The sequence below is a fragment of the Balaenoptera physalus genome (assembly GCF_965194825.1).
Source record: "Balaenoptera physalus genome assembly, chromosome: 11".
In the NCBI taxonomy this organism is placed as follows: domain Eukaryota; kingdom Metazoa; phylum Chordata; class Mammalia; order Artiodactyla; family Balaenopteridae; genus Balaenoptera; species Balaenoptera physalus.
In genome coordinates this window covers 7620046-7643872 of record NC_138896.1, presented here as the reverse complement: position 1 = coordinate 7643872, position 23827 = coordinate 7620046, and the positions used below count along the sequence as shown (strand labels likewise).

Here is a 23827-nt window from a genome sequence, read left to right as displayed (position 1 = left end):
CTCCTGCCTCCCACTCTGGTTCTGGAACTGGAACTTGGATCTTCATCCCTTGCCTAGGCCAGTGGGTTATTCCCCCTCTGGAATAGTCCCAGATTCCAATATCCATCCCATCAGCTAAGATGAATCTCCCTGGTTCATGGCCCAGGCACTCAAACACTGTTAAGGAAATCTTACTGTGGGCCTCTCCCCACCAACCACGATCAGATAGATTGGCTCCTTATAAATTAAGTCACCGAGTTCATGCTTGATCTTGCTATAGCTCTCGAATTTGGTGACTTGGACGATAGCTTCTCTTCCTTCCCCTCTGCCCTGGTTACTTTTCCTCGCTGCAGCCAGCCTCAGTGGCTTTCTTTCAGCTCTAAACCTCCCACTTCCCGTCAGCTGAAGTTGAGTTGGTTCGTGTGCCAGACTAGGATGAAGCTCTCTAGAACTGGCAAAAGTCCGTTTCCAGATGTCCAGACATTCCCTTGCCTTAGCTCTACCCCCAACTCAAAACTTAGTTTTTTAAAAAAATTTATTTATTTATTTATTTTTATATTTCTGGCTGTGTTGGGTCTTCGTTTCTGTGCGAGGGCTTTCTCTAGTTGTGGCAAGTGGGGGCCACTCTTCATCACGGTGCGCGGGCCTCTCACTATCGCGGCCTCTCTTGTTGCGGAGCACAGGCTCCAGACGCGCGGGCTCAGTAGTTGTGGCTCACGGGCCCAGCTGCTCCGCGGCATGTGGGATCTTCCCAGACCAGGGCTCGAACCCGTGTCCCCTGCATTGGCCGGCAGATTCTCAACCACTGCGCCACCAGGGAAGCCCCAAAACTTAGTTTTTAAGTCCAACTATGTGGCTGGCAGTTTTATAAGGAAGCATTCCCTCGTGTGTGTTTGGAAGAATGATGAATGCTGCAGACAACATACTCATTCTTGGGGATTCACGATAGTTCTTAACATCTTGAAAGGCTCTGGAAAGTTCTGTGGTCTAGAAACTTGTCTAATTTGAGTTTGAGAATTTCTAAAGCAAAAGATTTTTTTCTCCAAATAACATCTATCTAAATCCCCAGTCATCCAACATTTATCGGAACACACTTAGGGGACATGGCTTGAAAGCATTACGATTCTTTTCCAGTACTATTAACCAGCGTGGTAATCTTCCAAGTGGAGGCATTCCCGAAGGACTGGAAATACTGGCGTCTCAAATCGAGTTGTAGCAAACTCATGGCAGGCTTTGCTGGGACAGGGTCTGTAGAGACCGGAAGAGTTTAGCAGACAGGTTGTTTGTGCCTGGACAGCACTGATTTCCCTTTCTTCTGAGAACAGCCTCAAAATTTTCTTAGAAAATTAAATTTATAAGGCTGAAGTGTGCTCCCACCCCCAACCAATTCATATGTTGAAATCCTAATTCTTAGTACCCCAGAATGTGACTATGTTTGGAGATAGGGCCTTTAAAGAGGTGATTAAGAGAATATGAGGTCAAATGGGTGGGCCCTTATATGACTGGTGTCTTCATGAGAAGAGGAGATTAGGACACAGACACACACAGAGAAGATCATATAAAAGCACTGCAAGGAGATGACCATCTACAAGCCAAGGAGAGAGGTCTCAAAAGAAACCAACCCTGCTGACACCTTGACCTTGAACTTCTCAGCCTCCGGAACTGTGAGAAATAAATTTCTGTTGTTTAAACCACCCAGTCTGCGGTACTTAGTTATGGCAGAGAACTACTACACAGGTGAAAGTGAGGCTGATCCCATTGCTTAGGTCCTCAGGTACCCACCCACACCCAGTCGATGAGAACAAAGTCTCATAATGGTCCACAGTGATTGGCTTTGGGCTGGTCACATGACCCAAAATAGGCCAATGAGATCCAGCCCCTATTTTCTTGTATCACTGGGAGAGAGGCATCCTATTTCTGTAGTTGTTGTTAAACTGGTAGGAGACTAGCTGCAAGCTGTGTTTAGTATGATTTGAGAGAGACCTGCCTGAGAATAGAACCAAAGAAGGATAAATGAGCTGAGAGTAATGGAGAGTCAGGTTCCTGATAGAATCATTTGAGTGCCTAGACCTAGTCATACCTGAGGTTTTCTGGACTTCCATACCCCCTGGACTTCACAGTTACGTATGCCAACGCATTCCCTTTTTTTCCCCTTTTTTTTTCTTTTTTTTTTTGCCTAAAAGATTTTGAGTTGTAAAAGGATCCCAAATGATACATAAAAATAACGAGGTAGCTTTTTTTTTTTTTTTTTTTTACGAGGTAGCTTTTGAGAAAATGTCCATCAATGTTACTTTTGTATTCTTGCTACACTTTCCTTTCCAAATGTCTCTTTAGCCTGTTCCTCTTGAATAGAATCTCCTCAGAAATAATAATCTTTGTTGCATGAAATGTACGAGATTTTTTGCAGATGAAACCCCTGATGGATTCAGTTGTGATATATCCTTTATAATCCATGTCACCGTGTCTGTGGTGGTCTGGGTGAGTCTGTATTGATGCCACCAACTGTAATTTGCAGCCAGGCAACTTCACACATTGCCTCACATTTACAACAAATGTTTTAAAAATTATTATGACGTCATGATTAATAAATTGAGTCATCACTAACAAAAGTCCTTTGTAAACAATTTTGTGATTTTCTCTAGTATCCAGACTCTTGGATAAACAATTTTCATGACTATATTCTAGGGCTCGCTGTGCCTTTGGGGATATTTGAATGTAACCTGAAGACCCCCAAAGATAGAAAGCTTCAGGGCATAGGAATGGTCTTTCATCTGGTGTGAATTCCTGGATGGTGGCAGAGAGGAAGATATCTGTGAACCCAAGGCCCCCCTTTCTGCCCTAAGCACTCACCTCCACCCACTGGGCACGTGGCTGGTTCTTGTCAGCACGGGTAGGGGATGAACCTCCGAGGACATATTTGGAAAATCCAGGAGAAATGAAAATTCATGCAAAATTTTTTTTGACTCTTTAAACATCATTGTTTAGTGAGCGTGGGCCAAAACCTTGTCACGGCAAGCTTCCTTTCGCAATGGATGTTGTTTACTTTCCTCTTATCAGTCAGGAGACCTGGCAAGCCTTTCCCTTGGTGAGGTGTCCTGGCTCTTTCACGTGGCACTCAGCCAGAGTTCAGAAGTGGAGAGCTGCATCCATGCCACAGACCAAGGAGAGATGCCCACCGTCCACATCTCGTGGGAAAAACAGAGAGTGGCTGGAGGTGAGGAAGGGAAACACGTTGTTTTTTGTTTGTTTGTTTTTCTTTTTTTTCCTCTAGTGGTTGTGCTTCTTTCTTAAAGATCTCCCCTATGAATTTTCATATTCTCAATTCTTTGCTGCCCTCAATGGTCATTTGGCAGTGGAAGATGCATTACCTAGATTTCTTGCCTTCTCACTATTAAGAAAGAGTATATAAGAATATGGACACCCCAGCACAGGAATTTATGAGTGATTAACAAGACTCCAGGTATTATTTTAAAGCTTGATTTAATAAATAAGGAGTTGAGTGTAGCATATAGAAAAAAAGTTTTAAGGCTCATCATTTGCTTTCTTTCCATGTCATATTAATTTTAAAAAATATGAGACGTGCAGTGATAATATATCTTAAAATCGTCTTCATGACACTGGGCTACTTTCTAGAAAATTTAAATAAAAAACTGTTTCTTTGGGGTTTTTTTAGCTCCATTTGCCTGTTTTTTGTTCTGTACCCCGCACAAGACAGTGAAGGTCAGGTGTTTAAACACACAGGCTTTAGGTAGAGTTCCCTGAGCCAAGTCCCAGCTCTATAAGTTACTAGCTGCCTCAGTTTTCCCACCTGTAAAATGAGGCTTAAAAATAATACCTCCCTCGTAGTGTGGTGGTGAGGATTGAATCAGAGTCGATGTAAAGTACACATTGCGGAGCCTGGCAGAGAACACCCACTGATAAACACTTGTTCTTCTCAATATTATTGTTATTATCCACAGTTCCTGGTACCTTGTGGGTACACAGTAAATGTTGAGTTTAATTTTAATTAAATTTTATTAGTGTTTAATTAATTAGCGATTAATTTTATTTAGCGTTCATTGTATTTATATATTCGCCTTCTCACAAACTAAACAGAAGTATGAAAGATGGTATTTTCATCCCCTTTAAAATAAAATATACTCTTTTCCTGTGAACCGCTGACAGCATAATGCTAAGCAATCCCATGGCACAGTTAAAAAGCACAATATTGAAATGAAGGAGGTAGAAGAAAATTGCCAATTTGGGAAAGGATTCATATACATGGAAAAACAAAAGCACTGAGTTAAGAAAAAAAAAAAAGTTGAGGGACTTCCCTGGTGGCGCAGTGGTTAAGAATCCGCCTGCCAATGCAGGGGACACGGGTTCGAGCCCTGGTCTGGGAAGATCCCACATGCCGCGGAGCAACTGGGCCCTTGAGCCGCAATTACTGAGCCTGCGCTCTAGAGCCCGCGAGCCACAACTACTGAGCCCGCGTGCCTAGAGCCCATGCTCCGCAACAAGAAAAGCCACCAGAATGAGAAGGCCGCACACCGCAGTGAAGAGTGGTCCCTGCTCGCCGCAACTAGAGAAAGTCCACATGCAGTGGCGAAGGCCCAATGCAGCCAAACATAAATAAATAAAATAAATACATTAAAAAAAAAAAGTTGAATCTTTTATAGAGAAATATCCAGGTCATGCATAGCCAGAAAACTTACTGCATAAATTAGTTTTATAGAATTTTTGCAAAGTGCTAAAGCAATTTAGCATCAGGATACACTGATTGTAAGAAAAATAAATTAATAAATTTAAAACCTTCAGGCACCTGTATTCAAAGGCTGCTAGGCATTTTAATAGGAGATAAGTAAGAACCATTAATCACGGTTTCCACACGCTTTCTCACATTACCCTGGGCAACTGGGGCCAGGCTGAGGAATGGTACTGCAAAGAGGAAGCTGCTGGTAATGGACAAAACAGTGATTTTATCTACACTTTCTACACTACATTTTGTCTACACTTTCACTCTCTTACAAGTAAGTACAAAATTGTACCTGTTGACAACTTAGTTTTTTTCACCTTTTTGCCCTACCCTTAGGGAAAGGTAATAAAATCAGTGAAATGTGCATTTCTTTTCTACTTGCTTGGCATAAATTATTGGTCACCTTGAGCGAGAGAAGCTGGGAGAAGCCCACATGTGCATTGGCCTCGTTTATGCATGGACCATGTTTCAATCCATGTTTGGAGTCACAAAGTTTATTAATAGAATCCTTGGTCTTTTTAGAGTCAGAGACTTCTCTGAGAATCTGATGAAATGATGAACCTTCTCTCCTCAAAATACACAGACTCCATAAGATCTACGAATGTCCATCTTGAGACCCTCCATGGATGGTCCCTCACAGTCATCATGCTTATGTTGCAAAGCAGTGATAATCACATGGAGAATGATTTTTAAAAAAAAAAATGCCACCTAGGAACAAATTTGTAACCTCTCATTAGTCTCAACTCATAACTCACTTTCCCCATCAAGCTTCTGACATTTTCTTACATTAAAGTTACAAATCAGCTGGATTTGCTTCCCAGATTCAAAGACTATTCAGCCATATTTGTGGCAGAATTCCGTCTCCCCCATCCTCAGTAGGCTTTTAAAACAAAGCACCTTCCCTTACCAGAAAAAATATTACATTTACTTCTTTAAATGCTGTAACCATGAAGTCAGTAACTTGGAGCAGCTCTGTCCATCCCCATTCTTCTCATGGTTCATACCGACTACTGTACCTGCCCCTCTGCCTTTCATAGTAGATTGAGTTCTATTTCCTTTCTCTGTAATTGTTTGTTTTCAACAGAGGGTCAGAGTCAGATTTCCAGCCATGATTTGAGGACTCTTGCTCTACTATCTAATTTAATTAACTTCTGTTGTAGTAAACCTCCTTTCTGAGTGAAATAATTGGATCTTAAGCACCTACTAGCTTTTTAATTTTGAGCACGTCACTGAACCTTTTTAGGACCCAGTTTCCCAATACATCAAATCTCTAAGGTTGCTTGAAGTCGAACATTCTATATTTAAAAAATACATATAGGTATGTGTGAGTGTGTTTATTGCCTAGACCTGGCAATTTTTCTAAGTGGCTGATAACCTCTGAGGAAACCCAAATGCTCAAACATACTTTTTTCTTTTCAGTACTTTTTAAAACATACAAAACCATTTTTATTCTTGCCCAAGTAGTCTTGTCACCCTATTAAAGCATCTAAAGGTCACTAGCAAATTACTCACTTGAAATAGCAAGTCAGGAATATCAAGCTTTAAAATATTTAAGAAATTGTGCTTTCTTCATATACATTAGTTTCAACCACATAAAAATAAGATGCAGTGCATGAGTAGTTATACTAAGATGACATTTAAGAGAGAATCTGAGTTTCTCTAGACCACTAGATTCACCAGTATACTCCCAGCCCCTCACACTGCATGTGGCACATAGTAGGTGCTCAACGAATTTTTGCTGGGCAAACGAAAGGGTCTAATAATTGCTATAGGATGGCCATAGAGTCCAACAATTATTTCCGGGGGTGGGGGGAAAGAATTAGGAATTGGAGATGGTGTGTTAGTGGGTGGAAGTCAGGGTGAGAAGATAGAAAAAAAAAAAAGGTACTCCAAGAGGGGAAAAGATCATGAACCTGGAACTGTTTTTGATTGTCATGAAACTGATAAGAGATATGAAGAGACAGGGAGTGGACAGTGGAAACGTTGTGCTACATTTTTTTTTTTTTCCACAATAAGTAATTTTACTTATGGTAAAATACACAGTGCCTCATATCATCCACTGTTTAGATTAGTACCCTAAACTGGATTCTGAATGAGACAGTCCTTTGAGTGAATGGAAGCTTGTGTATTTATTTTTAAATACCCACAGAACCTCAAGCCTGAGGTGTTGACTGAAGCCGCTGAGTAAACTCTATGATCTGAACAAAATCATGATCTTGTATGTCTGTAAGTAGCATCTATTTTAGGATCTTCCTCATTTTAAAATCTCATTTTCTTTATGAAATTTATTAATATTAATCTACAGTTGAAGATTTTCAGCAAGGATGACTCTATCAGTTAGGAATGTATTTGGCTACAACTATTGAAAGACCTGGCTTAAAAAATACGAGCAGATGTCCAAAGGTATATGGTTGCTGGCATTGACTAAGATGCTCTGTGATGACATTAGATGCACAGGTTTTTTACCTCCTTCCACTCTATCATCCTATGTTTGTTGGATGCCATCCTCATAGTTGCACAGTGGTTGATGTAGCTCCGGTCATCACATCTACATTCATGGAGGGAAGATGTGTGTGTGCGTGCGTGCAGTGTCGGGGAAGGATGAGCCAACTGCTTCTGTCCCCTCTAACAAATGCTAAAATTTTCCTAGCACGTGAGTGGACTTTCATGTATATCTCATTGGCCAATGGCTTTACAAGGCTATTTTAGATGTGAGAGTGGGTGAGAGAGTGAACATCTCACCTGGGGCTAGACACATCACTGCTCCAACAACATTTGGGTTCAGCTGACAAGGAAGCACCAGAGAATGGAAATAGATTGAGAAAACAATAATGTTTGCCATGGTCACAGTGATAGAAAGATGATGGGAACAGAAGAATAAAAGCATAAATAAATAAATACATTTCTCTTTTATTTGGTGTTTAAAGCTAGTCTTATTTCCTATAATTTCTTTGAGTAGGTGTTACTGCTTGCTTGCTTAACTCAGGAGAACATTTAGTAAATAATGATATAAGTTATATTTAATAGTTTAAATAACAATGAGTCAGATGTTTCCTGTGTTGCAATTTTTTTGCATACATGAATTTTAAATTGTATGTGAAATCATTATTTAATGATTATATTAAAGTTGTACGCAAATTTGCTAATTTGCACATAAACAGTTTTGGAATGAAATTCCTGCTTCTTTTTTAATGGCCAGAATTGAGGATATGGCAATATTTTGTATGTAGAAGTGTTCAGGGGAAAATAAAATTTTTTGTCTACTGTACTAAGTCAAAGAAACGGGGGAAAAAGGCAATAAGGGAAATGGAAATTGTTTAGATAGCATAGGATGAGAAGGAGAATGAAATTTAGACTGGTAACAGCAAAGACTGAGGTAGGAGAAGAAAGAACAGAAATATGAAATGAGTGTTGAAGTTCTCTTTGAATTAAACATCTTATAATGGAAAATTTCAAGCCTCTACTAAGGTAGAGAGAACACTGCAGTAAACCTGTACCTATTCATCACCCAGGCCCAACAACTATCAACACAAGGTCAGTTTTGTTTCAGTTACATGCAACCTCTACCTCCTGTATTATTTTGAAGCATCTCCCAGATGTCGTATCATTTCATTAGTAAGTATCTAAGTAGTTCTTTTTAAATTAAAAAACAAACAAACAAACAAAACTTTAAATATGTAGTTATCTTTGGATTTGGATAGACCAGAGTTCAAATTTTAGCCTGGGTACCAACAACTGTGGGACCTTGGGCAAGTTCATTCATTCACTCGATACATATTTATTAAGCATCGTCTGGGAACCCAGAAGCAAACAAATACATTAAATAATTTCAGATAGAGATAGAGGTAATGAAAGAAATAATAAAACAGGGCAATGGAACTGAGAATGACTGGGGGTCTACTTCACACTGGGGAGCTGGAAGGGATAAACCCTTCTCTACTCTATTCTGGCTTCTGGTGCTGTGAAGTCGAATCTGACCTGTGTCTCGTATGGGTCTTGAAGAGTTAGTTAATCTCTGAGGAAGTGTTGAGCAAGGCCTGGCACGTGTCCAGCTCTCCATAAGTGAAAGACTTGGTGATCATGATCTTCTTGATTCCCATCCCAGGGAGACCCCTTCCCAGGGAGGGCTGCGATGGTCCATCTTGCTTCATTCTCACTTAAGATACATCGGGGTGTGCTGGGCTCATTGCCATGACTAGAGCCTGGTAAAAACTCTGTCACCTCTGATTTTTTTTCCCTCACAAACCACCTTATTCTAGGACTTGGCGAATCTCTGGAGTTGCATCAGGAAAACAAGGTTATCCTGGGCTGTCTCTCTTTCCTCCTCCTCCCCTCCCCAAATTCGTGGGAAGTAACTGGCTTATAAATTCACCATATTTTTATGTAGAAAAGACTTGTTTTTTTTGCTAGAGCGAGTATTTGAGAAGAGCTGCTTAAAATTTTTTATTAAATTTATAAAAAAAACTTCTGAGATTGAGTTTTACAGTTTCCAATTTGGCAGACATTTAATTCTAATCCAAACAAAGTGCTGCTGGCAGTCTATCAGAAAAATGAAAAATTTCAGGTTTTAGGAATGGCTACTTTTCCGGGATTTAACGATCTTTTTCATAAAATTTTAGCAGATCAACTTTTATTTATATTAAACGTAGGCTTTGATCCAAACTCCATGTAATGAAGCAACAAACAAGGCAAAAAAATAGAATTCAATAAAGTCATTCACTTCCTTTAGGTGTGGGAAATGCAAGGCCAATGACCTGTGTTTACACAAATCCTGCCTGTGTATGACTGAGTAAATTTGAAGAACACAGGCTCTCACTCTGCAGGAATGATTGAACAGTTTCAGCCATTCCTTGTTGCTTAATCCTAACCTGGAACAGTAAGAGGGCTGAGGAAGGGTGAGCTTTAGGACTAGTTTATCATCGCCTCACACCCACCCCATCAGGATTTACATGGAGGTTTTACCAGGACTTTTTGCCAGTCCCCATCATCTGACGAAGATCACCCCATCAACCGGCTCCGGGGCCAATTCGCGCTGCCGGTCCAGTCTTGCACAGATGACTTCAGCTGGGGCTTTGCTGCTGCCTAGTTGCCTTTTCAGTCACTTGTCCTCCACTTCTTAGACCCGAGTCTCTGTGTGGGGCTGTTTTCAACCCTTGTGAAACCTCCATTTCCCCCAGGTACTTAGTCCCGGGAAAGTCCTTTACTCCCTCTCACCCTTTCAGGAGACATCGTCTTCCTGGTGCAGGCAGAGCACGGCTGACCTGTGCCTTCCCTCACCTGGATCTTTCCCACTTTGTCTCTCACTCTCCCCTCTATGAACCTTTGCTCCCTTGAGGGATTGTGGAGTAGTGAGCAGAGGAGGGTGGGTGACCATTCCCGGCCCCTTGAATGAAACATCTACAAGACAAACAGCCCTTTCTCTTGCTAATGCTGACCAGCTCTTATAAAAACTCTGCTACATTATTATGCTAACAGAGCCTTAGCAAGACTGATAAGATTGTAGCCTTTTTAACCTAATTGGTAAATCTCCTGCCTTTAGGAAGAAGATGGGTAAACACCCACAAAAGAGAATGAGGGAAGGAGAACACCCTATCCAGACGCAGAATTCTGGGAATAAGTATTTATAGGTTATCTGTTGTCGATTTACTACAGGGTCTTTTTTCCTTCTACAGGAATGGCTTCCATTATAAACCATGCTTTTAATAATCCTGGCCCTTGGATTTTAATGATCTTGTGATCACTTGCAATTTGGAAAAGTCTGGCTCTGCCTGATCCTTTCACTAATTACATGATTCTAGTTGAAATAAAAGGAAGGTTCCTAAGGCTAGAAGGACTAGAGACAAAGGCAGGGTTGGTGCTGGGAGTAGTAATTACATCAACCTGTAGGTACCTGGGGAAGAAGGAGCCCACACCTTTCCCCTGGGTCAGGGCGGCACAGGGCTGAAATCAGTACCAGGAAAGAATAAACCCAAATTTATATGAAAAGACAGAAGAAGCTCCTTTATTATAGCCCAACAGTTATAACAAATGAAGACACATCCAAGAACAGATAATGAAAAATTTTGAATTATGGCCATTGTTTCTCATATTCCTGAGACTCTTGAATTAATATAGCAAACCAGTCTGAAGATAAAAAGCCAGAAGATTTATCAAATACATTATGTCTGGCAGAATGTCTACACTGAAAGTCCTGGTAGTAGTTTGGGTTTTGTGTAAGAAGCGGCATGGACTTTTTGGGAGGTATTGATTTACTTACTTTTCATTCAAAGTCCAGCTGTCTGACTATGATGGTTTTTATACTTTTCCCATTGGAGTATCATGTTTATTTCTTCCTGAATTCTGACTTTACCTACTTTCTAGAGGAGCCAGGATGTTCTTTTCCATAGGTATCAAGAACACTGATCCAAGGGGGAAAATGAATTTAAGGCCAACCCTTGAGTAAGAGAGTGCATAGAAAGTAGCATTAAGTGTTAACCTATGTAAAAAACTCAACTTGTGCAACAGTTAGACATGAAGAAATGCTTTAACATGTATTTAATTTGTTTCAAAGGCCAGCTTTAATTCCAGATTTATCCTGTGTTTTCATTGCTTTACAAATAAGAATGGTATTTTCTTTCCCATCTGACCCCCACTGTACATGCAAGTCACTACAATAATGTGAATAGCTATTTAAATATTCTATGTGATGAAATACTAAAAAAAATATGGAACTATACATTCGTTGGAGATTTAGGATTTTAACCTAGTAGATAAGGAACTATTTCCTGATTTTGAGAAAAAATTTCCTTCCAGCTATGTTTTTATATATTGATACATGGAATATATAACTTAATATTTCTGCATTTTTAGATGTCCTCATATTCATGCTTGTATGTTTATAGAGAGATGGTAAAATAGAATTTGTTTATAATTATCTAATTTCTAACTGCTGTTGATTGTTCCTTATAGGAAAGTTATTTATTAACAGAAAACATAATATATCAAAAGCACGTAATCACTTCATGTCTTCGAGATAAAGTTAAGGCTATGGCAGAGTTTTCCAAGACTATCTACTGAGTGGAGTAGAGAAAACCAAAAGGGCACAATAACTGTTTTAATGAAATTTCCTTCCTTGTACCCAGTATTAAGGTGATATACAATAGGTTAATTCAACATACATGAGAACTTATGGTTCTTAAATATAGAAATTGTTCCATTGTTAATTTCCCCAAAGAGACTTCAGCAGTAAATGCCATGAAATGTGTATTAAAAATAACACATAAAACAGGTCTAAACTTTAATAAGTCCTCTTATGCAATGACATATCCAAAGACCTTTAGTCCCTATTGCTATACTATTGGACTTGCCAAACAAACCAAACTTAAAATCTTATTAAAATGAAATGAAATTGCAATCTCAAAATGAGAATCTATTTTTCCCCCTTTTCTTTCCTTCCTTCCCCACACTTAACCTGAAATGTCCCCCTTATTTTCCTGATAGCATTCCATCTAAAAACACAGCATCATACCTTTAATTTTAACATTCACTGTTTCTCTCATAGTCTGACATGGAAATAATAATATATTAGTTTTGGGGAGATTGGTTCAAGATGGCGGAGTAGAAGGACGTGCGCTCACTCCCTCTTTCGAGAGCACCAGAATCACAACTAACTGCTGAACAATCATCGACAGGAAGACACTGGAACTCACCAAAAAAGATACCCCACATCCAAAGACAAAGGAGAAGCCGCAATGAGACAGTAAGAGGGGTGCAATCACAATAAAATCAAATCCCATAACTGCTGGGTGGGTGACTCAAACTGGAGAACACTTATACCACAGAAGTCCACCCACTGGAGTGAAGGTTCTGAGCCCCACGTCAGGCTTCCCAACCTGGAGGTCTGGCAATGGGAGGAGGAATTCCTAGAGAATCAGACTTTGAAGGCTAGTGGGATTTGATTGCAGGACTTCGACAGGACTGGGGGAAACAGAGACTCCACTCTTGGAGGGCACACACAAAGTAGTGTGCACGTCGGGACCCAGGGGAAGGAGCAGTGACCCCATAGGAGACTGAACCAGACCTACCTGCTAGTGTTGGAGGGTCTCCTGCAGAGGCGGGTGGTGGCTGTGTCTCACTGTGAGGACAAGGACACTGGCAGCAGAAGACTGGGAAGTACTCCTTGGCATGAGCCCTCCCAGAGTCTGCCATTAGCCCCACCAAAGAGCCAGGTAGGCTCCAGTGCTGGGTTGCCTCAGGCCAAGCAACCAACAAGGAGGGAACCCAGCCCCACCCATCAGCAGACAAGCAGATTAAAGTTTTACTGAGCTCTGCCCACCAGAGCAACACCCAGTTCTACCCACCACCAGTCCTCCCATCAGGAAGCTAGCACAAGCCTCTTAGATAGCCTCATCCACCAGAGGGCAGACAGCAGAAGCAAGAAGAACTACAATTCTGCAGCCTGTGGAACGAAAACCACATTCACAGAAAGATAGACAAAATGAAAAGGCAGAGGACTTTGTACCAGATGAAGGAACAAGATAAAAACCCAGAAAAACAACTAAATGAAGTGGAGATAGACAACCTTCCAGAAAAAGAATTCAGAATAATGATAGTGAAGATGATCCAGGACCTGGGAAAAAGAATGCAGGCAAAGATGGAGAAGATGCAAGAAATGTTTAACAAAGACCTAGAAGAATTAAAGAACAAACACCTAGAAGCATTAAAGAACAAACAAACAGAGATGGACAATACAATAACTGAAATGAAAAATACACTAGAAGGCATCAATAGCAGAATAACTGAAGCAGAAGAACGGATAAGTGACCTGGAAGACAGAATGGTGGAATTCACTGCCGTGGAACAGAATAAAGAAAAAATAATGAAAAGAAATGAAGACAGCCTAAGAGACCTCTGGGACAACATTAAACGCAACAACATTCGCATCATAGGGGTCCCAGAAGGAGAAGAGAGAGAGAAAGGACCCGAGAAAATATTTGAAGAGATTAGAGTCAAAAACCTCCCTAACACGGGAAAGGAAATACCCACCCAAGTCCAGGAAGCACAGAGAGTCCCAGGAAGGATAAACCCAAGGAGAAACATGCCGAGACACATAGTAATCAAATTGACAAAAATTAAAGAAAAAGAAAAATTATTGAAAGCTACAAGGGAAAATGACAAATAACATACAAAGGAACTCCCATAAGGTTAACAGCTGATTTCTCAGCAGAAACTCTACAAGTCAGAAGGGAGTGGCATGGTATTCTTAAAGTGATGAAAGGGAAGAACCTAACACCAAGATTACTCTACCCAGCAAGGATCTCATTCAGATTTGGTGGAGAAATCAAAAGCTTTACAGACAAGCAAAACAAAAGCTAAGAGAATTCAGCACCACAAAACCAGCTCTACAACAAATGCTAATGGAACTTCTCTAAGTGGGAAACACAAGAGAAGAAAAGGACCTACAAAAACAAACCCATAACAATTAGGAAAATGGTAATAGGAACATACATATCGATAATTACCTTAAATGTGAATGGATTAAATGCTCCAACCAAAAGACACAGGCTTGCTGAATGGATACAAAAACAAGACCCATATATATGCTGTCTACAAGAGACCCACTTCAGACCTAGGGACACATACAGACCGAAAGTGAGGGGATGGAAAAAGATATTCCATGCAAATGGAAATCAAAAGAAAACTGGAGTAGCAATACTCATCAGATAAAATAGACTTTAAAATAAAGAATGTTACAAGAGACAAGGAAGGACAGTACAAAATAATGAATGGATCAACCTAAGAAGAAAATATAACAATTATAAATCTATATGCACCCAACATTGGAACACCTCAATACATAAGGTAACTGCAAACAGCTATAAAAGAGGAAATTGACAGTAACACAATAATAATGGGGGACTTTAACACCTCACTTACATCAATGGACAGATCATCCAGACAGAAAATTAATAAGGAAACACAAGCTTTAAATGACACAACAGACCAGATAGATTTAATTGATATTTATAGGACATTCCATCCAAAAACAGCAGATTACACTTTTCTCAAGTGCATACGGAACATTCTCCAGGATAGATCACACCTTGGGTCACAAATGAAGTCTTGGTAACTTTAAGAAAATTGAAATCATATGAAGCATCTTTTCTGACCACAATGCTATGCGATTAGAAATCAATTATAGGAAAAAAAAAACGTAAAAAACATAAACACATGGAGGCTAAACAATACATTACTAAATAACCAAGAGATCACTGAAGAAATCAAAGAGGAAATAAAAAAAATCTAGAGACAAATTACAATGAAAACATGATGATCCAAAAACTATGGGATGCAGTTAAAGCAGTTCTAAGAGGGAAGTTTATAGCAATACAAGCCTACCTCAAGAAACAAGAAAAATCTCAAATAAACAATGTAACCTTACACCTAAAGGAACTAGAGAAAGAAGAACAAACAAAACCCAAAGTTAATAGAAGAAATCATAAAGATCAGAGCAGAGAGAAATGAAATAGAAACAAAGAAAACAATAGCAAAGATCAATAAAACTAAAAGCTGGTTCTTTAAGAAGATAAACAAAATGGATAAACCTTTAGCCAGACTCATCAAGAAAAAGAGGGAGAGGACTCAAATCAATAAAATTAGAAATGAAAAAGGAGACGTTACAACGGACACTGCAGAAATACAAAGCATCCTAAGAGAATACTACAAGCAACTCTACGCCAATAAAATGGACAACCTGGAAGAAATGGACAAATTCTTAGAAAGGTATAACCTTCCAAGACTGAACCAGGAAGAAACAGAAAATATGAACAGACCAATCACAAGTAATGAAATTGAAACTGTGATTAAAAATCTTCCAACAAACAAAAGTCCAGGACCAGATGGCTTCACAGGTGAATTCTATCAAACATTTAGAGAAGAGCTAACACCATCCTTCTCAAAGTCTTCCAAAAAATTTCGGAGGAAGGAATAAATCTAGGAATAAACCTACCTAAGGAAGTAAAAACCTGTACTCAGAAAACTATAAGACACTGATGAAAGAAATCAAAGATGACACAAACAGATGGAGAGATATACCATGCTCTTGTATTGGAAGAATCAATATCGTGAAAATGACTATACTACCCAAAGCAAGCTACAGATTCAATGCAATCCCTATCAAATTACTAGTGACATTTTTTACAGAACTAGAACAAAAAATCTTAAAATTTGTATGGAACCACAAGAGACCCTGTATAGCCAAAGCAGTCTTGAGGAAAAAAAAACAGAGCTGGAGGAATCAGACTCCCTGACTTCAGACTATACTACAAACCTACAGTAATCAAGACAATATGGTACTGACACAAAAACAGAAATATAGATCAATGGAACAGGACAGAAAGCCCAGAGATAAACTCGCACACCTATAGTCAACTAATCTATGACAAAGGAGGCAAGGATATATAATGGAGAAAAGACAGCCTCTTCAATAAGTGCTGTTGGGAAAACTGGACAGCTACATGTAGAAGAATGGAATTAGAACACTCCCTAACACCATACACAAAAATAAACTCAAAATGGATTAAAAACCTAAATGTAAGGCCAGACACTATAAAACTCTTAGAGGAAAACATAGGCAGACAACTCTATGACATAAATCACAGCAAGATTGTTTTTGACCCACCTCCCAGAGAAATGGAAATAAAAACAAAAATAAACAAATGGGACCTAATGAAACTTAAAAGCTTTTGCACAGCAAAGGAAACTACAAACAAGATGAAAAGACAACCCTCAGAATGGGAGAAAATATTTGCAAACGAAGCAACTGACAAAGGATTAATCTCCAAAATATATAAACAGCTCAATATTAAAAAAACAAACAGCCCAATCCAAAAATGGGCAGAAGACCTAAATAGACATTTCTCCAAAGAAGACATACAGATGGCCAAGAGGCACATGAAAAGCTGCTCAACATCACTAATTATTAGAGAAATGCAAATCAAAACTACAATGAGGTATCACCTCACACCAGTTAGAATGGGCATCATCAGAAAATCTACAAACAACAATTGCTGGAGAGGGTGTGGAGAAAAGGGAACCCTCTTGCACTGTTGGTGGGAATGTAAATTGATACATTCTATGGAGAACAGTATGGAGGTTCCTTAAAAAACTAAAAATAGAATTACCATATGACCCAGCAATCCCACTACTGGGCATATACCCAGAGAAAACCATAATTCAAAAAGACACATGCACCCCAATGTTAATTGCAGCACTATTTACAATAGCCAGGTCATGGAAGCAACCTAAATGCACACCGACAGGCAAATGGATAAAGAAGATGTGGTACATATACAGAATGGAATATTACTCAGCCATAAAAAGGAACGAAATTGGGTCATTTGTAGAGACGTGGATGGACCTAGAGACTGTCATACAGAGTGAAGTAAGTCAGAAAGAGAAAAGCAAATACCGTATATTAACGCATATATGTGGAACCTAGAAAAATGGTACAGATGAACCAGTTTGCAGGGCAGAAACTGAGACACAGATGTAGAGAACAAACATATGGACACCAAGGGGGCAAAGCGGCAGGGGGATGGGGGTGGTGGTGTGATGAATTGGGCAATTGGGATTGACATGTATACACTGATGTGTATAAAATGGATGACTAATAAGAACCTGCTGTATAAAAAATAAATAAAATAAAATTCAAAAATTGAAAAAAAAATTAGTTTTTAAAGCCCGTATAATGATGCGATTAGCAAGTCTCTTGTATCTTCCAGGTTTAAATATGGCCTTAAAAAAATTTAAATGTGCATTTGGGGGTGTTTTGCTGGAATGCCATGAGCTTTCCATGAACACCACTGCAGTTAAATAAACCCTGAATGAATTTAACTTCTTCCAGCGCTTATAACTAAATTATATCTCGTGTGTACTTACTTTGTCACTCCTGTCCAGAAGCTCACACAGCTCAGCATATATAGCAGAAATTTGCAAAAAGGGGTGTGAAATGTAGAGCAAGTTCCAGGAAAAGCACTTGGCTTTCTTACCTCAAGGCATAAAAAAATAGGCCTTTTGCCAGGGATTTGGACACCTCATTCTTTACGAAGCTAACTTCCCTCCTGTTCAACTCTGTCCTTCCCTCCCTTTCCCTGCCCCCCAGGGTCATACAGAAAAAAGAAGGAACCCCCCAGCCTTCAGCAGGAAGGCGAGCTGTCATGCACTTGCAGTCCTCAGAATGGTAAAATGTCACCTGTGATCTGTTTCGGTGGTAAACACTTCCCAGAAAGTTCTGGAAAGAGTTGCCGCTGTTCCCTGAAGATGTCTACCAGGCTGGCTGCACCGACGTTTTGAAAGAGGCAGGTCGGGACCTGTGAGGACGCTTCCCCGTGCTATTTATGAGCCGAGCAGCTCGCTGTGAAAAGCTGTCATTTTTCCCCTGGGTGTGTCGAACCAGTTTCCCCGGCAGGCCAGCCAGGAGGCTGAGGCTTATCCAGAAGGAGGGGCCGCTGAGGGGCTGCGTGGAAAGCCAGCGATGTGTCACTCGTCTAAACTTCAGGTGTAAAGAGAAGCGAGGGCGAAAAAAGGAAGGAAAAAAGCCATCTTACGCAGTTCTCTCAATGATCTGTGGTCCCAAAGAATGGAGCCCTTTTCTCTCTCTGTCCAGCGTGGGTGGAGGGAAGTGTGGATGCTCAGCTCGGCCCGAGCAGCGCAGGATTTACCCACAGCTGGCTGGCTGGAGGTGGCCTGAGCTTGGGGCCCCAATCTTGGCGAAGGTAGTGAGGACCAGCATTCCCTGATTGACTTTCACTCCTTCTAGGTTAAATCTCTTCAGAAAAATGTCAAGGTTATCCAAACAGAATAAAATTGTCCTTTCTTATTTTTGGAAGAGATTTGCACCGACATCTAAAATAACCTCATTTAAGCTTTTGAAATGGTGTATAGTAGAACTTCGGTGTCTCTCCAGAGATCAATACCTGTGCTGTCATCATAGGGTAAAAAAAAATTCAGTATGTAAATAAAACAGGGGAAAAAAAAAAAAAGATGAACTACTTTCCCAGTTGCCTGCAAAGCATAGGCAGAGTTCTTTAGCAGGCCTGCTTACACAAATGCAAATGTTGAGATGACTTTTCATAATGTATAAAGGCAAACTCGGCCAGGCATTGATCACGAAATGAACTCGCAAATGACTGTACTTGCTGGTATAAATCAGTGCCACCCGGCAAAACAGAGGAGCCAGATCAGGGCTTGGTTGTTGCTTTTCTTGAATTCTTTCTTAATATATCTGTTTTCTTTTTTTAAAAAAATGATTCTGACTGTCAACTGGGATTATTAGACTGCATAATGATATTTTTTATGTCCAAACATATGAATAAAATTACTTTCTCACCATGTATATTATGGTTATACATGCTTTCTGAAAGTGAATTAACATAGAAATAAATCTGTGATGTCAAGAATATACATTAACCTGTTTGGACCTTATAAATATGTAAAAATAGCGTCTAGCTCTTTACTTCTCTGTGGAGGTATACTATCTTTTGCTGAATCTAGAACTGGACATTTTGTGTATTAGCATTTACAATTATATTTACTTGATACAGTTTAACCATGATTTTTAAAATGCCACGTGTTGGGTGTTGCACCTGGTGGTCTAGGGAATACAATAAAAGGCTTTAACGCAGTCTTATTATGAATATCATAACCTTGCTTCAGATTGACTTATTATTGTTGCCTGGGCTACTGCATCAGAGTCTACCTCTGTCTTTATTCTCTTTGCAAGCTGTTCTTCACACTTCTTTCTAAAGACATCCGTCTTAGTCTTTCCCTCACCTCTTAGTGGCACATAGATCCTTCACTGCCCCTCCCCACAGGGACCCAGTGCTCTGGCCACACTCACCAGCATGGCGGCCCACACAGGCCCTGCTCACACGTCTCTGCTGCCTGTATTGTCTCTCCACTTGGGGCACATCCTCCTTGTCCCTCAAGCAGTCTGCTCAGGCACCATCTCTTTGGTGTACAAGACTTTCCCTGTTACCTGCCCAGAGAAGGGGCTCAATCTTCTGTGTCCTCCTCCTCCTGCAGGATGACCCCTGTCAGAGCTCTTAACAGGTTCTCTGAATGTCTTCTGCGTCTTTGCTGGCGTCCTTGACTAGCCGGAGAGCTCTTGGTCTTATTCATCTTCGTATGGCCGCCATGTGGCCCACCTGGGTGGACGTCCAACAAATGTTTGCTGAATGCGTAGTCCCTTCATCACCTGAACAATGGTTGTCAAGCACCACTAGATCTACAAAGAGTTTTCTATGACCACTAAGGTCTCAAGAATCCTTGTGGACCAAATATATCCAAGGCGCTTCTCTCTCCATCACCCATGACTCTTGTCTCTGTCTCCTCCTGCCTCCTGTATTTCCATCTACTGACTGCTTCACCTGAGCTAAGAGAGTACAAGTCACACAAAGCAAACCACCTCTTTTCTGGCTTAGACATCTATGATGACTTCCGTCATCCTTAGAATAAAATAATGCCTTACTTTGGCTTGCAAGGCCCCATGTGATCTTGCCCTGTCAGCCTCCTCAACCTCATACTGTGCCACTCTCCCCCTCACTCACTGCGTTCTAGACACGAGGACCTCACTGGGTTCCTATAACAGGCCAAACTCTCTTCTGCCTGGAGGCCTTCGCATCTGCTGTTCCGTCTGCTGGAACGCTCTTCCTTATCTTTCAAGTATCAGCTTAAAGGTTACCTCCTCAAAGCCTCCTTCCTTAAGCTCCTCATCTAAAGTGGATCCCTTGAATCCCCCCACCCTTTTCTCTAGGACTGTACCCTTTTCTGTCCTTCAAAGCAGAATCACAAGCGGTGACTGATTTATTTTATTTACTTGTTTATTTATTTGTTTGTTTACTTCTTCATTGTCTTTCTCCTTCTCTCATTAAACTGTGAGTCCCATGAGGACAGGGGACCGCAACTATTTCTATCCCTTTTTTAACTCCCAAGGCCCACAACTGCACCTGGCACTGAGTAAATGATGATAAATATTTCTTGAATGTCAAATGAACGATCATCCTAAAGCAAGCGTGTAAAAGGATTTTTTAATTTTTTTAAAATTTTTTATTCTTTATTTTTTTACTATTAATTTAGGGACACTTTATTTTTTAAAAAATTTATTGGAGTATAGTTGAGTTACAATGTTGTGTTAGTTTCAGGTGTACAGCAAAGTAATTCAGTTATACATATACATATATTCATTCGTTTTCAGATTGTTTTCTCATATAGGTTATCACAGGATGTTGAGTAGAGTTCCCTGTGCTATACCGTAGGTCTTTATTAGTTATCTTTCTTATATATAGTAGTGTGTATATATATTAATCCCAGGCTCCTGATTTATCCCTTCCCCTCCACGTTGCCCGTTTCATAACCATAAGTTTATTTTCAATATCTGTAAGTCTGTTTCTGTTTTGTAAAAAAGTTCATTTGTGTCATGTTTTTAAATTAGAGGACTTCTTTAAATATAGATATATTCATAATAGCCAAATGAAATACGGTTATAAAGTGCTAAAATTGCTTTAGGTGTGGTTGTAAACTGAATGTATGTATCTCCCCAAAATTCATATGTTGCAGCCCTGACTCCCAATATGATGGTATTCAGCAGTGGGGCCTTTGGGAGGTGATTAGGTTCAGATGAGGTCATTAGAGTAGGGTCCCCATGATAGGATTAGTGCCCTTAAGAGGCAAAGATGTCCCCCTGGCACACACACACACACACACACACACACAAGGGAAAGGTCACCGGGGGAAACAGGGAGAACTCGGCCATCGGCAAAACAGGAAGAGGGCTCTCGCCAGAACTGACCATGTTGGCACCTTGATCTCCGACTTCCAGCCTCTAGAACTGTGAGAAAGTAAACGTCTGTTGTTTAAGTCAGTATTTTGTTATAGGCAATGGTGAGCTGCCTGAGTGGGCCTCGAGTACTTCAGCCAGTCTTGGTTTCTACGGTGATTTTGGTGTCTCACATTTATTTGGTATCTTCCCGTCCAATTTCAAACTTGCATATACTTTCTCTAGCTTCTTTTCTTCTTTACATTTATACACCCTCCAACATATACAACTCACTCAGCACACATAGCATTCATGGAAATGTCTGAGCACCTACCCAGTCTAAACCCTCCTGTTGCTTCAAGTGGGTCCTTTAAGTGACTTTTAAAAGGGAGAATTCAACAAGATCTCAGGTTGAAGAAGGGGTCTCTACGTCTATTTTTGGACTGGTCTTCCCATCTTTCAAATACTGTAACCTGCCAAGGAAGCTTAATGTAATGACCTTGATGCATTATTGGTAAGAATATCATCACATCCCTTTGCTCTGTGTACACAAATAGGGCGTTAACTCAACTTTGAGTAACGCTAGGAATATGTAAATAAATTCCAATTTACAGTAGCTTGTTTTTCCTTTTCACTCCAATTTTAAAAAATCCATTCAGTAACTCAGTTATTTTTTTAAGGACATATTTAAATACCTCTAACCTCTCTCAAGCCATTAAAAATGAAGTAAAGTTCAAGGCCCACGTTATCTGGTGGCCACTGCACTCATGCAGCTTTTCTGCTGTTAATGCCATCCAGCGAAATAACAACAGAATCGGTAAGACTGCTAATAACACATTCTTCAAAATTAACACAGCACATTGGACCCTACAAGATCCAAGCCCTTCAGGAAAGACACAGCGATGTAAATGGCCTCCCATTGATTTCATGAGCAGCCCTACGAATGTCTGGTGAGGATTAAAGGTGATTCTTGGAGCAAACATATTATTGAAAGGCTCTGCTGTTTAAAACAGTTTGAGCAGGTTAAAGAAACAAAAAAAACCCCAACGCCCCCTCTGCCCCCACTAACAACCCAGACCGAAACCAGTCCAGGCCATGGGCAGGCACAGTAAACATAGTTTTTCTGTTTCCCAGTGTCAGAGAACACCTGTCCACACCAGCGACTGGGCATCATTTACTTCCCGGTGGGGCCACCGGGTGCCCAGCTGTCGTTAATGAGAAGTTTGTCTGGCAGGCTTTGCCTTGTTGTGAATCTCACCCCTTTCCAAATTCCTCTGGTAAACGTTTGTTAAAGGCCCTCCACGTGCCAGGCACCATGCAGCTCTGCAAAACCGCCCTGAGATCTACCTTTGGAGTAAGAGCGACAAAGGTGCAGAGAGGATGAGAAGCTGGTGTGCCCAATGTTCAACCATTCTTGATGGTTTTAAAGAAACTGAAGAATTTTAAGTCTTCCATGCATGAAACATTTGCTGAAGGTCTGACAGCTGCCGGGCGCTGTGTCACATCCTGGGGATGCAAAGTAAATCCTAGGAGATCCTTGCTCTCGAGAGGTCCCAGTCTGGACATAGAGCTTTAGGATGTATTGTTCAGGGGAAGAAGCAAAGTACAGAACGACATGGATGCTTCTGAGTAAAAAAGGGTGTGTACAGTAAAAGAGTGCACAATGCACACACACGCGTATACGCACACGTGAGTGTGTGCTGGTAAATGCCTGGAATATCTGCGAACGCTGGTTGCTTTTGGGGAGAAGAGCTGGTTTTGCTTTCTAACAGCACCTATCACTCTGAAATTGTCTCATGTATTTATTTGTTTGCTAACTTATTTATTGTCTGTTTCTCTCACTAGCATGCAAATGCTTCTTAACAGCTGTATCTCCATTAACTAGAATAGTGCTTGGTGTATTTCAGATGCTTAATAGTTTTGCTTTTCCTTTTAAGCGAAAATGAGCTTAGTGTTCAGAGATGCGAGGGAGTCTTACTTTTACACTTTTGCCATTTTTTTATGGCTTGAATATTTAACTTTTTACTATGAAAAAATTCAAATATATGCAAATGCAAATACAGTAGTATAAACTTCCATATATCCATCACCCCAAAATAATGATCACCTCATGGCCAATCTTGTTTTGTATATATCTCCCCTCACTGCCCTGCTTCTCCTCCAGATTATTTTGAAACAAATCCTAGCCATCATTATATTTTTAAGTACTTCAACATGTAAACCATAACTATAATACATTTCATACCTCAACAAATAATAATTTATTAATATGAAATATCCAGTGTTCACATCTCCCTAATTAGTGTCATAATTTTTTT

The 23827-nt window shown here is 40.2% G+C and overlaps 1 long non-coding RNA gene across 1 annotated transcript in view; it reads right to left on the bottom strand.

Annotated features, from left to right (window-relative positions):
- Positions 1-20840, bottom strand: part of LOC309637992 — a 61231-nt gene extending 40391 nt beyond the window's left edge. Inside the window, exon 1 of the long non-coding RNA XR_014250929.1 lies at positions 17946-20840. This is a non-coding gene — a long non-coding RNA (uncharacterized lncRNA). The remainder of the gene's footprint in view (positions 1-17945) is intronic.
- Between the last annotated feature and the right edge of the window lie 2987 nt (positions 20841-23827).